At 42.7% G+C, this 18,516-nt stretch overlaps 1 long non-coding RNA gene across 1 annotated transcript; it reads right to left on the bottom strand.

The window, feature by feature from the left end:
- Positions 1-6,453: 6,453 nt before the first annotated feature.
- On the bottom strand, positions 6,454-16,880 carry LOC122646425. Its single transcript, XR_006330616.1, has 3 exons — positions 16,485-16,880; positions 12,236-12,240; positions 6,454-6,464 (listed from the first exon to the last, which is right to left on the bottom strand). It is a non-coding gene; the product is annotated as an uncharacterized LOC122646425 (long non-coding RNA).
- Between the last annotated feature and the right edge of the window lie 1,636 nt (positions 16,881-18,516).

The following is an 18,516-nucleotide window of genomic DNA, read 5'->3' as shown; positions in this document are numbered from 1 at the left end:
TCTTTCTTTCTTTTGGGGTTGGGTGCTCTAACCCTGTATATATTCATGTATGTAGTACTATGCATATCAGCTTATTTTTTCTTTTGCTGTGGGTTGTGTGTGCTGGGAAATGTATCAAACAAGTTTCTATATGTATATATTATCATCATTTCCCGTATCGCTATGCTTCCATTTATTTTTGATAAATTGTAAATGTCCTGCATTACTCTGATCTTACTTATGGATAAGATGTGGATATTGGTTCATGAATGTAAGCACTGCTTCTAGATCCATGGGATTTGCCGGATTGCGGTCATGTAATTCGGGTCACCTACCCAATCCTCCTAGGGGGTGGTTTGGGGTGTGACAGTTTTACTTCTTACTAAACCATGAAACCAAACATGATCTAAGAAAATGGCAAGTACCACTTATACCTTTCCGATCAACATGACAATCGGCAAAATCGGCATCAGAGAAGCTAATAAGGTCAAAGTCATTGTCCAAGGTGTACCATAGGCCAATGCTTGGAGTTCCTTTCAAGTACTTAAAGATTCTCTTCACGGTACTCAAATGGGATTGTATAGATTTGGCTTAGAACCTAGCACAAGCACATACACTGAACATTATGTCCGGTCTACTAACCGTTAGATAGAATAAACTACCTATCATACCTCTATATTTGGTCGGGTCAACTGGGATTCCATCTTCATCCTTGGACAGAGTTACAGATATACTCATTGGAGTGCTAGAAGACTTCTATCCATTGATGTCAAACTTCTTTAATAGTTCCTTAAGATATTTAGTTTAACTAATGAAAATCCCTTTAGGGGTCTATTTTATTTGAAGTCCTAAAAAGAAATTCAGTTCACCCATAAGACTCATCTCAAATTCACTACTCATACTCTTACTAAAATCATGACAAAGAGATTTATTTGTAGATCCAAATATGATGTCATCTACATATATTTGAACAATAATTATGTCATTATTCTTATGTTTCACAAAGAGAGTAGTATCTATCTTACCTATAGTAAAACCATCATCAATCAGGAACTTACTTAGTCTGTCGTACCATGCTCTCGGAGCTTGTTTCAAGCCATACAAGGCTTTCTTCAGCTTGTAAACATGGTCCAAAAATTTTGAGTCTTTGAATCCAGGTGGTTGAGGATGACGTGTACTTCTTCATTGATGAAGCCATTTAAAAATGCGCTCTTCATGTCCATTTGGTATAACCTGAAATTCTTATGACAAGCAAATGCAAGCAACATTCTAATTGATTCAAGTCGGGCTATAGGAGCATAGGTTTCATCGAAGTCAATGCCTTCCTGTTGGTTATAGCCTTGGGCAACCAGTCTAGCTTTGTTTCTAGTTATGTTACCATCTTCATCAAGTTTATTTCTAAATACCCATCTAGTTCCAATAATCTTAAAATTCGAGGGTCTAGGCACTAAGTCCCAAACTTGATTCCTTTCAAATTGGTTAAGCTCTTCTTGCATAGCAATTGTCCAATTACTATCCAAAAGTGCTTCTTTAATGTTCTTGGGTTCAATGGTAGATATGAAAACACATTGGAATAAACATTTTGGATTTGACTCCTAGTTTGTATACCTTTATCTAGGTTTCCAATGACAAGGTCAAGGGGATGGTCTTTGACAGATCTAATCCCTTTAGGAAGTTGATGTACTTGATCATTAGGTTCATCTAGAGTAACTTTTTCAACTATTTTCCTAATTTCAAGTACTTCATTTTCATCATCTTCTTCTAGGTCTTTATACTTGTCTTTTGCCATAGATTCATCAAATCTAACATTCATAGACTCTTCCACAACTAGTGTTCTTTTATTAAACACTTTATATGCTCTACTATTTGTGGAGTAGCCTAGGAATATACCATCATCAGATTTTTCTTCAAACTTTCCTAAGTTATCCTTAGTGTTAAGAATGAAATAGGCACAACCAAATACTTTAAAGTAATCAACTTTAGGCAATTTGTTATGAAATAGTTCATAGGGAGTCTTTAACAAGATAGGTCTTATCAAAACCCGGTTTAACACATAACAAGCCGTGTGAACATCTTCGGCCCAAAAATACTTTGGCAAAGAGTACTCATTGAGCATTGTCCTTGCAGTTTCTTGGATCGTTCTGTTCTTTCTTTAACCACACCATTTGATTGTGGTGTTCTAGGGGTTGAGAAATTATGTGTTATACCTTATTTTCGACAAAACTCACCAAACTCTTCTATATTGTCAAATTCACCTCCATGGTCACTTTTTATAGAAGTGATCACGTAACCATTTTGATTTTGTATTCTCTTACAAAGAGCTACAAACTCCTCGAAAGCATCATTTTTATTTTTGAGGAATAGGGTCCAAGTGAATCGGGAGTAGTCATCTACAATAACAAATGTTTACCTCTTACCTCCTAGGCTTGTGGTTTGTATCGGTCCAAACAAGTCTAAGTGAAGTAATTATAATGGTTTTGAGGTGGCAACAGAGTTAATGGCTTTATGAGAAACTTTTGTAAGTTTACTTCTTTGACATGCTCCACAAGTGTGTTGCTTATCAAATTTCAACTCAGGAAGGTTTCTCACAAGGTTCTTGGAAGAAAGGGATTTAATAATCTTAGGATTAATATGTCCCAATTTTCTATGCCACAAGGTTACATCATCAAACTTAGATATGAGACAGGCATCATGAGAGTTGATATTAAAAGTGCAAATATAGACATTATTCTTTCTACAACCCTCAAGAATTATGTTATCATCAGAATTTTTAATCTCACACTTGGAGGCATTAAAGTTAACACAATAGCCATTATTGCATAGTTGACTTACACTATGTAAATTTTACTTAAGATTATCAACTAGACTGACGTTAGAGATTACTGTACCTCCAAACTTTATCGATCCATTTTCAATGATTCTTCCTTTGCTGTTATCTCCAAAAGATACTCATCCTCCTTTTTATTTATTGAGTTCCAAAAATATCTTTGGATTAGATGTCATATGCTTCGAGCAACCACTATCAGTATACCATTCCATGTTGCTTACCTACAAGACAAGAATGCTTAATAAAGCTTTGGTCCCCATTAAGTGTTGGGTCCATCATTGTTAGTATTATACATTCCTCTTGGTCTCCACACCATTTGGTGACCATTTACCTTTTGGTTCCCATATCAACTTATGTATGGCTGAGGGTTCCAAGGTCTTTGGTTTTGAGAAATTCTATATGAACCTTGGTTATTAGATTGTCTTTGCACCTTAGTTGGAGTTCTAGTTGGTTTTGGTATCTCTGGATGACTCCTCCTATTTTGACCATTATAAGGTCTTCTAGGATGGTGGAAGGGTCGATTCATATGATGACATTTCCAAATAGGATGTCCCTTTTTGTTGTAATTATTACATACAATAATTTGAGGGTTATACGGAGTCTTTCCTTTGGGATTTGGTTTGCTAAATTGAGGAGTTTTCTTTCTAGCATAACATTCCTCAATTGAGTGTCCTTTCTTTCTATAATAGTTGCAAAATTTTTTCTTTACTTTCTTACTTGTTATTTTACTTGAACTTGCCTCTTTGGTGTGATTTGAATTTTTGTTCACATCATACCCTACTCCTTCCTTGTTGAAGGATACTTTGGAGGCATTTTCAAGTAAGATATCAAGGGTCTTTTTGCCATTTGTAAAGGACTCTAAGGCTTTACACAATTTCTCTTTTTATTCTTCCAAGATATTTACTTGAGAAGTTAGAGTTATGTTTTGGTCTTTAAGGGTGTTTATCTCCTTAAGGAGATTATTCTTAGTAGTAGCTAATTCCATGCTGCTTTGGTATAAACCTTCAAAAGCTTCTTCAAATTCTAAAAAATCCTTATCTTTATGAGAAGGGGAAGTAGGAGTTACCTCATTTTGGGTTTCTTCATCTTCAGTGGCTATGAGTGCCAAGTTTGTTTGTTCTTCTTCTTCTTGTGATGGTTCATCCTCATCCTCTTCATCACTTGAGTCAAAAGAATGTTCAACTTTGTAGACTTTCTTGTACTTCTTTATCTTTGGACAATCTCCTCTGAAATATCCTGGTTTCCTACACTCATAGCACACAATGTCTTTTGAAGTAGTGCCAGTATTATCCTTAGAAATATTCTTACCTTTTTGGTCTTTGAAAAACCTTCTCTTGTTGAATGAGGTTTTGCCCTTGTTCTTCAAGAATCTTAAGAATTTTTTCGACTAATAGGAAATTTCATCATCCGAAAGTTCTTCATCATCGTCACTGATGTCATAGGTTTTGAATGCAACAACTTTCTTCTTTGGTTCCTTGGGCTCATCCTCCTTGGTGTCTTGCTTTAGCTCCATCTCATGAGTTTGGAGTGATCCCAACAGCTCATCTAGGCTTAGCTTGTTAATGTCTTTTGATTCCCTTATGGCTGTAGTCTTGGGTCTCCATTCTTTTGAGAGGGAGCTTAAAATCTTTCGAACGTTCTCACCATTGGAGTAAATTTTTTCTAATCCTTTCAACTTGTTCATAATGTTAGTAAATCGAGTAAACATAGCACATATATCTTCATCATTTTTTATTTTGAAAAGGTCATACTCATTTACTAACATATCAATCTTAGATTGCTTAACTTCAGAAGTACTTTCACAGGTCACTATAAGCTTATCAAACATCTTCTTGGCGAAGTCATACATGCATGTCCTATTGTATTCCTTTTCTCCTAGGGCACATTGAAGATAGCTTATAACTATATAACTACATAGTTGAGTTGCATCTTAGCTTTTTCAGCTGGGGTCCACTCTTCTTTGGGCTTGTTTATGGTATTTGATCCATTTTCAATAACTTCCCATGCATCAATATTATTGGCACACATGAAGTTCTTGAAAAGATTCTTCTAATAGGAGAATCCTTCACTTTCAAAGAAGGAAAGTCGGGTAATGTTATAACCTTCAAACTTACGATAAGCAGAAGTTCCCATGGTCTTAAAACTCTTAATTGGATTAAAAAAATCACGGTCTTGAGCTCCCGCTCTGATACCAAATGTGAATTCACCTAGGGGGTGAAGAGGTGAAGGTTGTAAAATTAAAAACTTATGCCAAAAATAAACAAGTAAAGATATTCAAATAGACAAGCAACAATTAAAAGAGAGACACAAAGATTTATAGTGGTTTGGCCAACACGAGCCTACGTCCACTCCTCTCAACTTAGAGAGAATTGCACTATTAGAATCTTGAGTAAGAGTAAGAGGACTCGTACAACTACTCTTGAGAGACAAGGAAGATGACTCAAAAGCTACTCTTGAGTTAATGAGCAAGAGGACTCAAACTTCTCTTGATTCCGAGCACGAGGACTCAAACTACTTTATGCAAAGTAAAAGTAAAATACTAAGGGGTTTCAAATTACCTCAAACCTTAGTAGAATAAGTGCTTCCTTTCAAACTATGAAGCTTGAATGCAAATATGTATGAAGCGAGCTAAGTGAGGTTGATCTTCGATGGATGGATTGCTTAAATTCTCACTTGGGAGAGACTTGATCTTGGAGGCTTTTAAATGTGATTGATTGTTCTCAATTGAAGTGTTTAGAGCCTTAATCAAGAGGGTATTTATAGCCAAAGAGGCTAGATTTAATTAGGAATCCAATTAAGGATCGGATTCCACAGTCTATAAATAATCCGGTATACTGGATGAGAATCCAGTATGCCGGATCAGGGAAAATTGCAAGTTCTCAGGATCCGGTATACTAGATCCTAATCCAACTTGTTTAACTAAGCTACAGTAGCCTGTTTCCTGAGATTCCTAATAATCCGGTATGCCGGATCTGGAACTGGTATGCCAGATTGGGCAATTTCAGTGTAAATAATGGTCCATCTCCATTAGGGTTTGGTTTGGGGGTTTTAAACCCAATTAGTCACATATGTAAGGGGTCAAATAGCCACCTAAGGTCATTCAAAAATGATGCATGCATGGTGTGTGCATTACATCAATTTATGACTAGAAATTACAAAGAAAACAAGATTACAAAGTCTTCAATCTTCAGTCTTCAAGCCGTGCTTAAAGTCTTTAGCTTCCAAAGTATGACTTCCAAGTCTTGAAATATCTTTGAGCATAGTTCTTCTTGTGTATGCTCTTGTATATTTATATACGCTCCCCCTCACTTGGTGCTATGCTTTAAATCTAAAAACACTTAGAACACGAGCATTAGTCCAAGGATGGTCTTATTTGTTATCATCAAAATATCTATGTCATCATGGAGATGACTTGGAGTGTATAGGGCCATGTGCAATTCCCTAACACTTTGCAGTCCACCACTATCAATGAATGGTAAGAATAGCCACACACTAAAATCCTCAGAACACACCCTGGAAAAACATCCATCCATTCTTCATTACATAAGCCTCGATCTAAAATAGCACGAACGTTGGCTATCCTTTTGTTATTAGACCACATAAACGTACTTCTACCACGTAGAAGGGAGTGGCACAAGGGAAGACGATTCCATGAAAGCTGCAAAGTCCTCTGCAGAGCATGAATTAAAATGCCCTAGTCCCCACTTTTCATGAGAGTAAATAAGCATTTAAATCTCCTATAACAAGTCAGGGAAGCTTAGAACCGGAAATGGAGCAAAAGTCACACCACAGTTGTTGACGCACCACCCTGAAACAATGAAGATGAACCATAAAAACTTTGTTCTTTTGAGTCAAGCTCTCCTATTTCCAATATATGTCATGGGGATCCTATACTGTGAAAGAAGAAAAGAAAATCCATTTATGTCAGAATGTGAAGTCTAGCCCAAGGAAGTCCAATGAGGTCAGTAAAGAGCACTTAGGCAATGAAGAGACCAAACAATTCTTGTGTTTCTTGGATGGTGATGAGTGTGAACTGAGTATGGCGGTAGTCAGATATGTCCTGAGTATGCCCCTCTTCATATTCTCCATCAATTCTTTGGCTTTTATATCGAGATCCTCCTCATCTATGGTATCGGCTCGAAGTGGTGGTCTTTTTAGAATTTCTTTTTGTTGCGTTAAGAACTGTGCCAGAGTAACCTGTTCCTGCAATATAGAATTAGCAAGAGAGGGCCGGGCTGTGCCAGTGTCTCCACTCCGATGCCTAAGTCAGAACTCTTAGCAACAAATGATGATAATAAAAATCAGATAATCGTGGAAGGAGTTTACCTAGTTATTTATAGGTGGTGGTGGGCATAATCATGCCCTAATAGGAAAGTAGAGTCCTAGGTGTGGAGTGAGAAATTTTAGGAGTGATCTTAGGGATAGTGTCGATCCCTTGATCTCTTTACGCCTTATTAGGCGCCATATGGGCGATAATCTCGGGCCCCATTGATTCGTGGCGTGTTCCTTTAAGTGTGATACTCGGGTCATTTCCCTCCTCCTACGGGGTGGTCCATGTTCTGGGTCGGGTCATCCTCATAGGAGGGTCCGACCGGCATCCGTTCGCCATTACGACAAGGTCTCGCCTCATGCGCGCATCTTTTAAGGTCTAGCGTGAATCCAGGCCTCGCTCCTTATGGGTGTGGTCGGATCGCACTTGCCTAATGCGACCTGGTCTCGCTCCTGATACATGTGTTAGTTTCTTATTGGTGTTTGACATTTTATGACATATCACTAGCCCCTCACTCCTTTGGGCGTTCTTACGCAGAGGAGTTGCATCGAACTCTGGCTTTAATATTTGCCCTCGCACGTGGGGATGTAACGATTGCCAGTTGTGAGGGGACTTATCATTCCATCTCCTGATTGATGCGTGGCATGAGTTATGATGGTGCCTCGGGCAGGGTTACCGTCATTCGGGCTTAGTGAAGGTTGGCGCTCCATTGATGGACTGGCATGTGGAATTAGCATTATGGCATCTTGGGCAGGGCTACAGTCGCCCATTCTTGGCCATTGATGGCCTTTTGATTTCGACCGTCAGATCTAGATGGTTTTCTTCGTTTCCAAGGCCTATAAGTTTAGGGGCTGTTGCTTCCCATTCTTTCTATTGCTGCTTTGTGTTTTCGCATTTTCATCCTGTTGCTTCTGCTTCTCCTACCTGCTTGTGTGTGCATTGTTGGTGGTTCTAATCTCATAGCGGCTTCAACTCCTTTGCTCACGTCGTCTCTCTAACTCGATCTTTCACCTTTTCCAACGTGCAAGCCTTTGTTCTCCTCCCTTCATTTCAACTTTTCTAGTAAGTTTTCTTCTTTCCATGTCTTCGCCTTCATCTTCTTCTACACAGGAGCTCAGTAGGGGCTCCAGCAATGTTTCTGGTATGAGTGGGGGTTCTGACCCCGAGGTGAGTTCTGAAAAAACTCATGAAGACCAGTCTGCACTCTTTCGGTCCAAGCGTTTTGCTGCCCGCTACATCCATTTAGCCATTTCTTCCTGTACTCCTCTGAGGAGTGACCCAACCCTTGCACAAGTCCTGAAGGAGCGTGTAGTTGAGGGAGGTGAGGCTCTGGAAGAGGATAAGGATGAGGAGGATCCTGATTTTGATCTTGGAGAAGAGGCTACTGAAGAAGAGGCCGTCAGGGGGGTTGATTCCTATGACAGCGTTTTGACAGATCGTTCTCTGTCAAATCTATGGAACCGGTACGGGTTCCCTAAAAAAGTGCGTGCCTGGGTGCCATGTGCTTGTATGAGGTTGCATTTATCTACGGCCTCCGCCTGGCCGTGCAAGGGTTCATAGCTGACACCCTCCATCATTACACTCTTTCCCCAGGTCAGCTGGTGGGGAACTCATGGGGCCAGATATCGGGTTTTACTTGTTCTTTGCTTGGCTCGATCGTGACCCGACCGCGACCCTTTTTGCTTACCTCTTTATGTTGAAGAAATCCCTTGGCGGGTGGTACTACTTGGCACTCCGTCTCATGAAGGGGTCGCTGAAGTCGGTCCAATTCGTTAGCCACCTCCCCCAGTCTGCCAAGAAGTGGAAAGACCGATACTTCTTCGCGTGGATCCTCTGGAGCCCCTCCAAGTCGGAGTGGGAGAAGATCCGACTGAGGTACGTGAACCCTATTCCCGAGCTGAGCCAGTATGACCAGGAGTCTCTCGGCCTGTGTTTGAAGGGCGTGGCCTTCGATGTGCGTGACCTGAAGAATGAGGGCTTGCTGGCTCGCTTCTATTTGAGCTCAGCTCAAGGTGAGTCTTCACAGCCTCAGCTACCGATTTTTTCCCACGCATCTATACAAACTGAGCTTCTGACATGTGTTTTTTGTGTTATTTTTTACTGTGGATTTCCAAGTGGACCTGAGGTCTCTTCGATCGTTTACGTCGGACCAAAAGAAGAAAGTGCCGAAGAGCAGGCTCAGTGCTCCAAGGCCCCAACTACTGGTGGCCCCTCCAAGGTCCCTCCGAAGGGTCACTCGGAGAAGGTCGCTCCTCCGCCCCCAAAGGTCCCTCCCAAGGACCAGCATCCTCCTCCCAAGAGAACTCGGGACGAGGTCGTCAATTTTGAGAATTGGACGCCATTGAAGAAGGCCGCCCTTGAGAAGACCCCCCTCACTGCCACCCAGGGTGCCAACGCCAGCAGCTCACCCCAGGTTTCTGGGAAGGGGACGCGATGCTGGATAAACTTCTGGTGGAACATCTTTGAGGGAGACTCAACTTTCCAGGACCCAAAGGTTGACAAAGAGTGGATGGACCATGGTATCCCCTCGGATCTGGAGGTCGTTCGGGGGCTGACGAACAAGGACTTGGTCAACTCGTTCGCCTTTGATTTCGCTTGGGTAAGCCTTGGTGCTTTTTGTATTTTCTTTCTTTTTCCTGCAATATATGTGTTTTCTGACTTGGAGTTGTCTTTTCAGGTCTCCAGCAAGGCTAGCGAGATCCGGTAGAGGATGGAGGTCCTCGTTGACCTTTATGAGGAGGAGAAGAAGAAATGTAAGGCTGAGGAGGAGCAGTCGTTGGATGCCGGGACCTAGGTCTCGACCCTTGACTTTAAGGTCAAGGACATGGAGGCGACGCTCAAGACGTCAAAGGAGTTGATTGACCGTTTTAAAGGCCCGGTCGACATGGCTGGGAAGACCAAACAGGCCTACAAAGTTGAGCATTGGACACTGTGTTGGCGACATGGTCGGTTACGTTCTCAAGGAGAGCCCGGGCTTCAATTTTGCTAAATTTGAATACTACATCCCTCCTCCGCCGAAGTCTCCAGATCAAGTCATTGTTGTCGAAGTTGCTTCTTTAGCTTCTGAACAGCTCGCGCCTCCATCTTCGGTCAATCCTCCAACCTTGGTTGATCCCCCTAGCCACGACTCTGCTCCTTCTGCTAACTCCGCTACTCCCTTAGATCCCCCAACTGAGAAATGATGATGTTTTTCTTTTTGTACTGCTCTTTTTTCTTTTCTTTTTTTTTTGTTTTTTGATTGTAAATATCAATATTCTTGAATGAAGCATCTATTCCTGCTTCCTATTGTCGTGTGTGGATGTCTTCTTTTTTTTTCCAACTCCCTGGGTCGTTCTTCATTATGCATTCGCAGGGTTGGGTAGTTCCTTCGGTGCCAACTGGTAGAGTCGGTCTTTAGTGCTAATCTCAGAGGTTGGTCTTTCGTGCTGGTCTTAGGGATCGGTCTTTGATGCCAACCTTTGGGGTTGGTCGTTTGGTGCCAACACTCGAGGTCAGTCTTTAGCACCCGGTGGGGTCTTTCGTCCCGATCTCAGAGATCGGTCTTTGATGCCAACCTTTGGGGTTGGTCTTTTGGTGCCAACACTCGAGGTCAGTCTTTCGTACCCAGTAGGGTCTTTCATGCCGATCTCAAAGATCGGTCTTTGGTGCCAACCTTTGGGTTGGTCTTTTGGTGCCAATACTCGAGGTTGGTCTTTAGTGCCCGGTAGGGTCTTTCGTGCCGATCTCAGAGATCGGTCTTTAGTGCCCGGTAGGGTCTTTTGTGCCAATCTCAGAGATCGATCTTTGGTGCCAACCTTTGGGGTTGGTCTTTTGGTGCCAACACTCGAGGTTAGTCTTTAGTGCCTGGTAGGGTCTTTCGTGCCGATCTCAGAGATCGGTCTTTGGTGCCAACCTTAGGGGTTGGTCTTGTAGAGACTCAAATCTGGATAGAGGCGGACCGTCCTTGGTGGGCTCATCTCCTGTATGACTCGTATCTTGGCGGGGTTGGCCTCGATCCCCCGTTGGGATACCATGTACCAAAGGAACTTACCCAAACTTACTCCAAAGGCACACTTTGATGGGTTCAACTTCAATTAGTGGGCACGCAGTACTTGAAATACTTCATCGAGGTCGGCTAAGTGGTCCTCGGCCCGTACGCTTTTCACTAGCATATCGTCTGCATATACCTCCATATTCCTGCCGATCTGGGCTTTGAACATCCTGTTGACCATTCTCTGATAGGTCGCCCCTGCATTCTTCAAGCCAAAGGGCATGACCCGATAGCAAAAATTCTCCTGGTCAGATCGGAACGCTATGTATTTCTCGTCCCCTTCTTTCATCAGGATTTGATTGTATCTTGAGTACGCATCCATGAAACTTAGCCTTTCATGTCCTGCCGTTGCGTCTATCAGGAGAGCTATTCTGGGGAGAGGGTACTCATCTTTGGGGCAAGCTTTGTTGAGGTCGGTGTAGTCTACACACATCCTCCACTTCCCATTCTATTTCGGTACCATCACTACGTTAGCCAGCCAGGTTGGGAACTGCTCTTCTCGGATGAAGCCCGATGCGCTCAGCTTCTCTATCTCTTCTTTCATTGTGGTCTGTCAGTCTGGGGTAAAGCTCCTTCTTTTTTGTTGGACCGACTTTCTGGTAGTGTCTACATGCAGGGCATGCTCTGCTATGTGGCGAGGGATGCCTGGCACGTCGATAGCCGTCCAGGCGAATACATCAGTATTTTCTCGAAGGAAAGACATGAGCTCTCTTGCTTCCTCGACCGGCTCGCCCCGCTGATAGCGCTGGTCCCCTCACGGTTGTCGCTGAGTTCAACCACGAAGGTTGTTCCTCTGCAGTTGCCTTTAATCTGCTTTAGGAAGGCGGCATGGCACTCCCGTGCCTTCTTCTGCTCAGTTCAACACTCTCTTATGTCGTTTGGGGTAGAGAATTTGACCTTTAGATGCTTGGTGGAGACCACGGCCCCCAATTCGTTCAAGCTCGGCCTCCCCAGTATGACATTGTAAGTTATCGCGACCCAAACTGCAATAAAGTTGATCTTTATGGTTTTTTGGCATGGGGCAGTCCCCACTGTGATTAGGAGTTCGATCGACCCCTCGGTCGGGGTGGGTGCTCCTGAGAACCCGTACAAGGGCGTGATCTCGGGCTTCAGCGTGCCTGGCTCGAACCTGAACTATAGGTAGGCATCATATGACAGCATGTCTACAGATGCCCCGGTGTCCACCAGTATCTTGTGTACAGGTCTGCTGGCTATAACTGCCTGAACCACAACAGCATCGTCGTGTGGCGAGCTTAGCCCCTCAAGGTCTTCATCAGAGGTAAGTGCTTTCTTCTCGGGTACTTTCGCTATTGCCACGAATCATGCTTTGGACTTCGCTTTTTAGAATGACACCTGTCCTGGGCCTCCCAGAATGGTGAGGATAGCTGGGGCATTGGAGGTGTTGGCCTCGGTGCCAGTTCCTTTGTTATCTCGCTGGTCGTCCCGTCGATCTCGATCTCACTCGTCTCTTCCCCGAGGTCGGTCGTCCCTCTTAGGGTCACCCTCTGTACCATCTCAGCCTTGAGGATTATCTTTCCTATCCTCCTTGACGTATAATAGCAGGTGCCCCTTCTGGATCATGTCCTCGATCTCTCTCTTCAACTGCCGGTAGTCTTCAGTGTCATAACTGACGTCTCAATGGAACTTGCAGTATTTCTTCTTATTTCTTTCTTCGGGCTTTAAGAACATTGGTCTGGGCCACTGCAGCAGGCCCCGGTCATAGACCTCCACCAAGATCTTAGTCCTAGTGGTATTCAAGGGCGTATAGTCCGGGCTCTGACTTTGGTCTGAGTACTGATCCGACCTCGGGTTCTTGGTATCTTTCTTTTCATCTTTCTCGATCGTCCTCTTTTTCTCTACCGCTTTGGGGTCAGCTGTTCTTTGCGCCTTCATGATGTTAAACATGTTGGCATACTGATAGCACTGATCAAGCAGTTAGGATGTGGTGGTGACCGGTTCGAGAGTGAGCGATTTCATCAGGTCATGGTTGGTTACCCCATTGTTCGGGGCATTGAAGGACATGCCATCATCTAGGTCCTTGATCTCCAGGACTTCTCCATTAAAGCGAGTGATATAGTCCAGGATGGACTCATCAGGCCGCTGCTTCACTGTTAACAAGTTCGCGGCCATCATCTTTTGCTTGATACTGCTTTGGAAGCGGCTCACGAATGCTCTAGCCAGCTCTGTGAAACTTTGTATGGAGTTGGGCTTTAGCTTGGCAAACCAAAGCACTGCCAGTCCCTTCAGGGAGGTTGGGAAAGAGCGACATGACATGATGTCAGACCCGCCGTATACAGTCATCATTGCGTTGAAGTAACTAATATGGTCGTTGGGGTCGGTCTTCCCGTCATAAGCCTCAAAGGAAGGTGGTTTGAAACCTCGGGGGAATTCGGCCTTCATGATCTCGATCGTGAAGGGGTGCTGGCCAGGCCTGAAATTCTCTTCGGGGGTGCCCCCTTTTCCGAGGCTTCCAACTAGGTGTTGATCTCCCTGAGCTTACGCTCAAACTCGCTTTCCTCGACCTGATTTGCTATCGGCTCAACCCGTCCATTGCGCCTGTTCACTTCTTGTCGGTTCTCTTGCCTGACTGACCTTTGGAGACTGACTCTTGCGGTGCACGCGTCTGAAATCTTGGAATGACTTTGCTCTGTTCTGCCGTGGGTCTCTCTGGGTGTTGAGACTAATGGCTCCAATACGCAAGAAGGGTTGACCCGAGTAGGCAGGTCTCTAGTACGAACAATCCTTGGAAGGGGAATGTTCCTTTGGGAGGGGTGAGATGACCTGGCTCGGCTTCTGGTCCTATGTACTTCTTCCTCTCTTAGAGCTCTCTCAACTTCCCATACTGGCCTTGGGAGAATTGGTAGCGGGGGTGGGACCCGCACTACAACAGGTGTAGGATTGGCCGTCCTTACTGCTTGTAATTCTCTAACTACTTCCCTGAGGAAGTCATTCTATTGAAGAACCTGCCGCTGCAAGTCGTGGATCTGGCCCATTGTGGCCAGCGCATCTAGGTTCATGCTTATCGGGATAAACCCCTCTGGCAGTGGAGGTGGGGGTGGGAGAGCTCCCACACCCTGGGTGGTCTGAACACCTTCTGGGACTACGCTTGGTCCAACTGCCATTGTGAGTGACGATCGGGGCCTTGTCGTCCCCACCGCTATCGCTGCCGGTGGCTGGGATCCAGCTACTGTCGTTGCTGCAACCTGTGGCCAGGATCCAGCAGCTGCTACAGTTGCCTGGCGTGCGGTTTGCTTCCTTGCCTGTCCTCCGTCGCGAGTGCTCTTCTTCGTCGGGTGGGCTACTGGATTCTCTACAGGTTGGGGAACCTCAAGATTGGTGGGAACAACATTCTGTTCGCTGGCCATTGTTTTCGGTTGGCTTGTAGAGCTTTGGAAGGCTTGCAATTGTCGTTCCCACAGACGGCGCCAATCTGTTGTTACAAGAACTGTGCCGGAGCGACCTGTTCCTGCAATATAGAATTAGCAAGAGAGGGTCGAGCTGTGCCGGTGTCTCCACTCCGATGCCTAAGTCAGAACTCTCAGCAACAGATGATGATAATAGAAATCAGATAATCATGGAAGGAGTTTACCCAGTTATTTATAGGTGTTGGTGGGTAGAATCGTGCCCTAATAGGAAAGTAGAGTCCTAGGCGTGGAGTGATTTTAGGAGGGATCTTAGGGATAGTGTTGATCCCTTGATCTCTTTGCGGCTTATTAGGTGCCATATGGGCAATAATCTCGGGCCCCATTGATTCGTGGCGTGTTCCTTTAAGTGTGATACTCGGGTCGTTTCCCTCCTCCTTCGGGGTGGTCCACGTTCTGGGTCGGGTCGTCCTCAGAGGAGGGTCCGACCAGCATCCTTTCGCCATTACGACAAGGTCTGGCCTCATGCGCGCATCTTTTGAGGTCTGGCGTGCATCTAGGCCTCGCTCCTTATGGGTTGGTTGGGCCGCACTTGCCTAACGTGACCTCATCTCGCTCTTGATACACGTGTCAATTTCTTATTGGCGTCTGACGTTTTGTGACATATCACTGTCAAACCAATTTAATCGCCTAAGTTTGTCAAATTTGTTGACATATGACAGTTAGAAATAAAATTAATATGGGGAAAACACAATTCTTCAGATTAAATTAGATGAGGCCTATACATGGACACAAGCCTGTAAATCCCCTAAATAAATGGATTGTATTTGGGCTGACTGTTTAGACTATTTTAGATCTCACATTATTAGATGTTCCACGAGGATCGACAAAGAACAAGTGCCAGCCACCATTGATTACCATCATTCAACGGTGTAAGGTTCTGGAAAATTATCTCCTCTAGTTCCTTGCCCGACCCAGTTCCCCATTTCCTCTAATAGGGGTGTTCGGGCAGGTGTAAGGTGGTCATTTCAATCCCCCTTGTTAGAGAAACTGAGGAACTGGGCCGGGCAAGGAACTGGAGGAGATAATGATCCCATTAATTAACCTCTTAATCTCAAGGGCATTAAACGGTTTTAGTCTTTTATCAGTTCCGGTTCTTTGTTAATCTCGTAGCGGTCCCTTATTGGTTTATTATGGGTTCAATCTCAGTTTTTATGTTTATAAAAAGAAAATATAAAAAATATATACCGATTTTTATAGTTTTTTATTAGTTTTTCCGATTTGAGCCTGTTCGATTAGTCTTATCAGTCGGTCTGGTCTATTTCCATTCCTCAGCGGTCCAAAAAATGATAATGAATTAGGATTAGCTCAGTCAGTTTTGATTTTTTCAGCTTGACTCAGTTGGTCTTTTATGTTTGACCTCCATTTTGATAACCAACACTCGCAGAATTCAGAATTTAAGATACATGAAAAAGAAAAAAGAAAATTTAAAAACTAAAAGATAACTATGAAAACTTTCACAATATAATTTCCTAAGGTTTTCTATGCTAGAAAGTTCACAACTCAGAAACATATATAACCAACTATTTCAAATATATATAAAAATGCAAATTTATAAAATGAGCAACTACTGCATCCGTTATTTTATATTTAAATGGGATGTCCTCAACATGGCTCATATATAGACAGTTCTACAACATTCACTTAAGTACTTATGATTTTCCAAAGAAACACATTAATGAAATCTACGTACAACATAGAAGTATAGCTTATAGTAAATATCAGAGACAAAATCATTAAAGGAGTATAGGCATGCTCTGATGAAATCAAACCACATTCTTCGCCAATAAGGGTTGATGTAGAGAGCAGTCGCAATTCCCAAGAAACACACCACATACGAAGCCACAAAACTAGTTGTGAAAACAGTGGTGTCAATGTTGTCATGCTCCTTGTTTGAAGCTCCTGTTGCAGAAGTGGAAGAGCAGAAAGAGGAGGACATTAGTGGTAAAGGGAGACCACAAAGGTAGGGATTTCCCTCATAACTGGTGCTGCCGAACGTTGCAAATTGTCCCTTCATCTCTGGCGTCTTGCCAGATAAGTTGTTGTGTGCCACGCTAAAGACCGCCAAAAAGTTGAGTGTAGTAGTCAATTCTGAAGGGATTCCCCCAGTCAATCTGTTGTAGGACAGGTCAAGGCTTTCTATTTGTTTCAGGTTGGAGAAGGTTTTTGGGATGGATCCAGTCAGCTGATTGTGTGACAAATTTAATGCATGAAGTCCATCTAAAGTTCCTATTTCATGTGGGATATCGCCGATGAGATTGTTGCATGATAAATCTATCCCAGACATTAAATTAAGGATAACACCTTTGTATATACTTGAAAGACCTTTTATCATGAATTCTATTTCTTCTGCTACACTGCCATCACTTGAATTATTATCCCAATACATGACTAGAGTTTCAGATATAGAATCTGTCTCTGTTATCCTCCCAAATGAAATGTTGCTGAAACATCGGGGTATTGATCCAGACAAGTTATTATGGGAAAGATCCATTAAGCGTATCCTTTCCAATTGGCACAAATGATTTGGAATTGTACCACTAAAATGATTTCTTTGCAACAAAAGAATCCTTAAACCAGAAAGGGAACCAATCCAATCAGGAATAACCCCATAGAAACTGTTATTTCTTATATCCAATGTCACCATAATCGAGTTGTTGTTGACAAGAAGAGAAGCTGATGATGATGATGGTGATCCTGTGATTAATCCATTTCCTTCCAAATGCAGATGCACTAAACTTGTTGAATTCAATAATGGTATCATGGATCCTGAAAAATGGTTTTGAGAAAGATCTAGAAATTCTAAATACTCAAGTAATTGAAATTCATGAACTGGAATGTTTCCTTGTAAAAGATTACCCCTCATGTTAACCACACTCAAAGATGTAAGATTACCAATCCAACTAGAAATTCTACCTGTTAGTTGGTTGTTACTGATATCTATTATAAGTAGGCCCTTGCACTTGGATAATCCACTCAAGATATTTCCTGAAAATGAGTTGTTATCCAAATGTAAAATCCGCAACTGATTAAAATTAGAATATGGAGGAGAAACTTGGCCTGGCAATCTATTATTCGAAAGTCCTAAGAAGAATAAATTGTTGCAACCTATGGTCATTTGTTTTGGAATTTCGCTTATAAAATTATTGTTAGACAAATCTAAAAAAATCAAAGAGCTCATATTACCAATTGATGAAGGAATGCCACCCTCAAAATTATTCTTTGATAAATTCATACTCCATCCATTGGGAAAAATGTTACCAATATTTTCTTGAAGCAGTCCGTCAATGCAATTATTTGAAATGTCTATATAACTTGCAGCATTATGGACATAGGATGGTAAGAGGAAATGACCCCTCAGTGAGTTATCTCTCAGGTTTAGAAATCCCAACATTCTATTGTTCTCCAGTAACCAAGATGGGAACAGATCGTTTAAGTTGCAATGGGAAAGATCAAGTTTTCTTAAGTTGTATTGGGTGGAGAGAAATCTGGGAAAAGCATTTGACATTTGCTGGTTAAGACTGCAAGGGGACAACAACAGTTCCTTCAATTGGAAATGCCCTCAAAGTCATTGTAGCCCAAAACAAGATGTGAAAGTGATGAGAGATGATGGGATGTTTCCTCTGAATTGGTTATAGGACAAATCTAATATTCTGAGGGATGTCAGATTTTGGAGACATGGAGGAAGGATTCCATCAAAATTGTTCCAACTGAGATACAACTCTTGAAGCCTATTCATTCCACACAAAGCTGCCAAAGTAAATGAAGTTATGGATCAGTAGGAATAGATACTCGATCGTATACTACTACTACTACTACTACTACTATTAATAATAATAATTTTGGAATCGATGTAGCACTGATCACTACTACTCATTAATTTTGGAGTACTACTAGTAATATTGGTTGGGATGACGAGAATTTGAAATGATTGTAACTCAAATCCAGTGATCGCAAGTTATGCAGATTAGTTATTTCTACATGCATG

This window comes from Telopea speciosissima, chromosome 11, assembly GCF_018873765.1.
Source record: "Telopea speciosissima isolate NSW1024214 ecotype Mountain lineage chromosome 11, Tspe_v1, whole genome shotgun sequence".
Lineage (NCBI taxonomy): Eukaryota > Viridiplantae > Streptophyta > Magnoliopsida > Proteales > Proteaceae > Telopea > Telopea speciosissima.
This window is presented reverse-complemented; position numbering and strand designations above follow the sequence as displayed.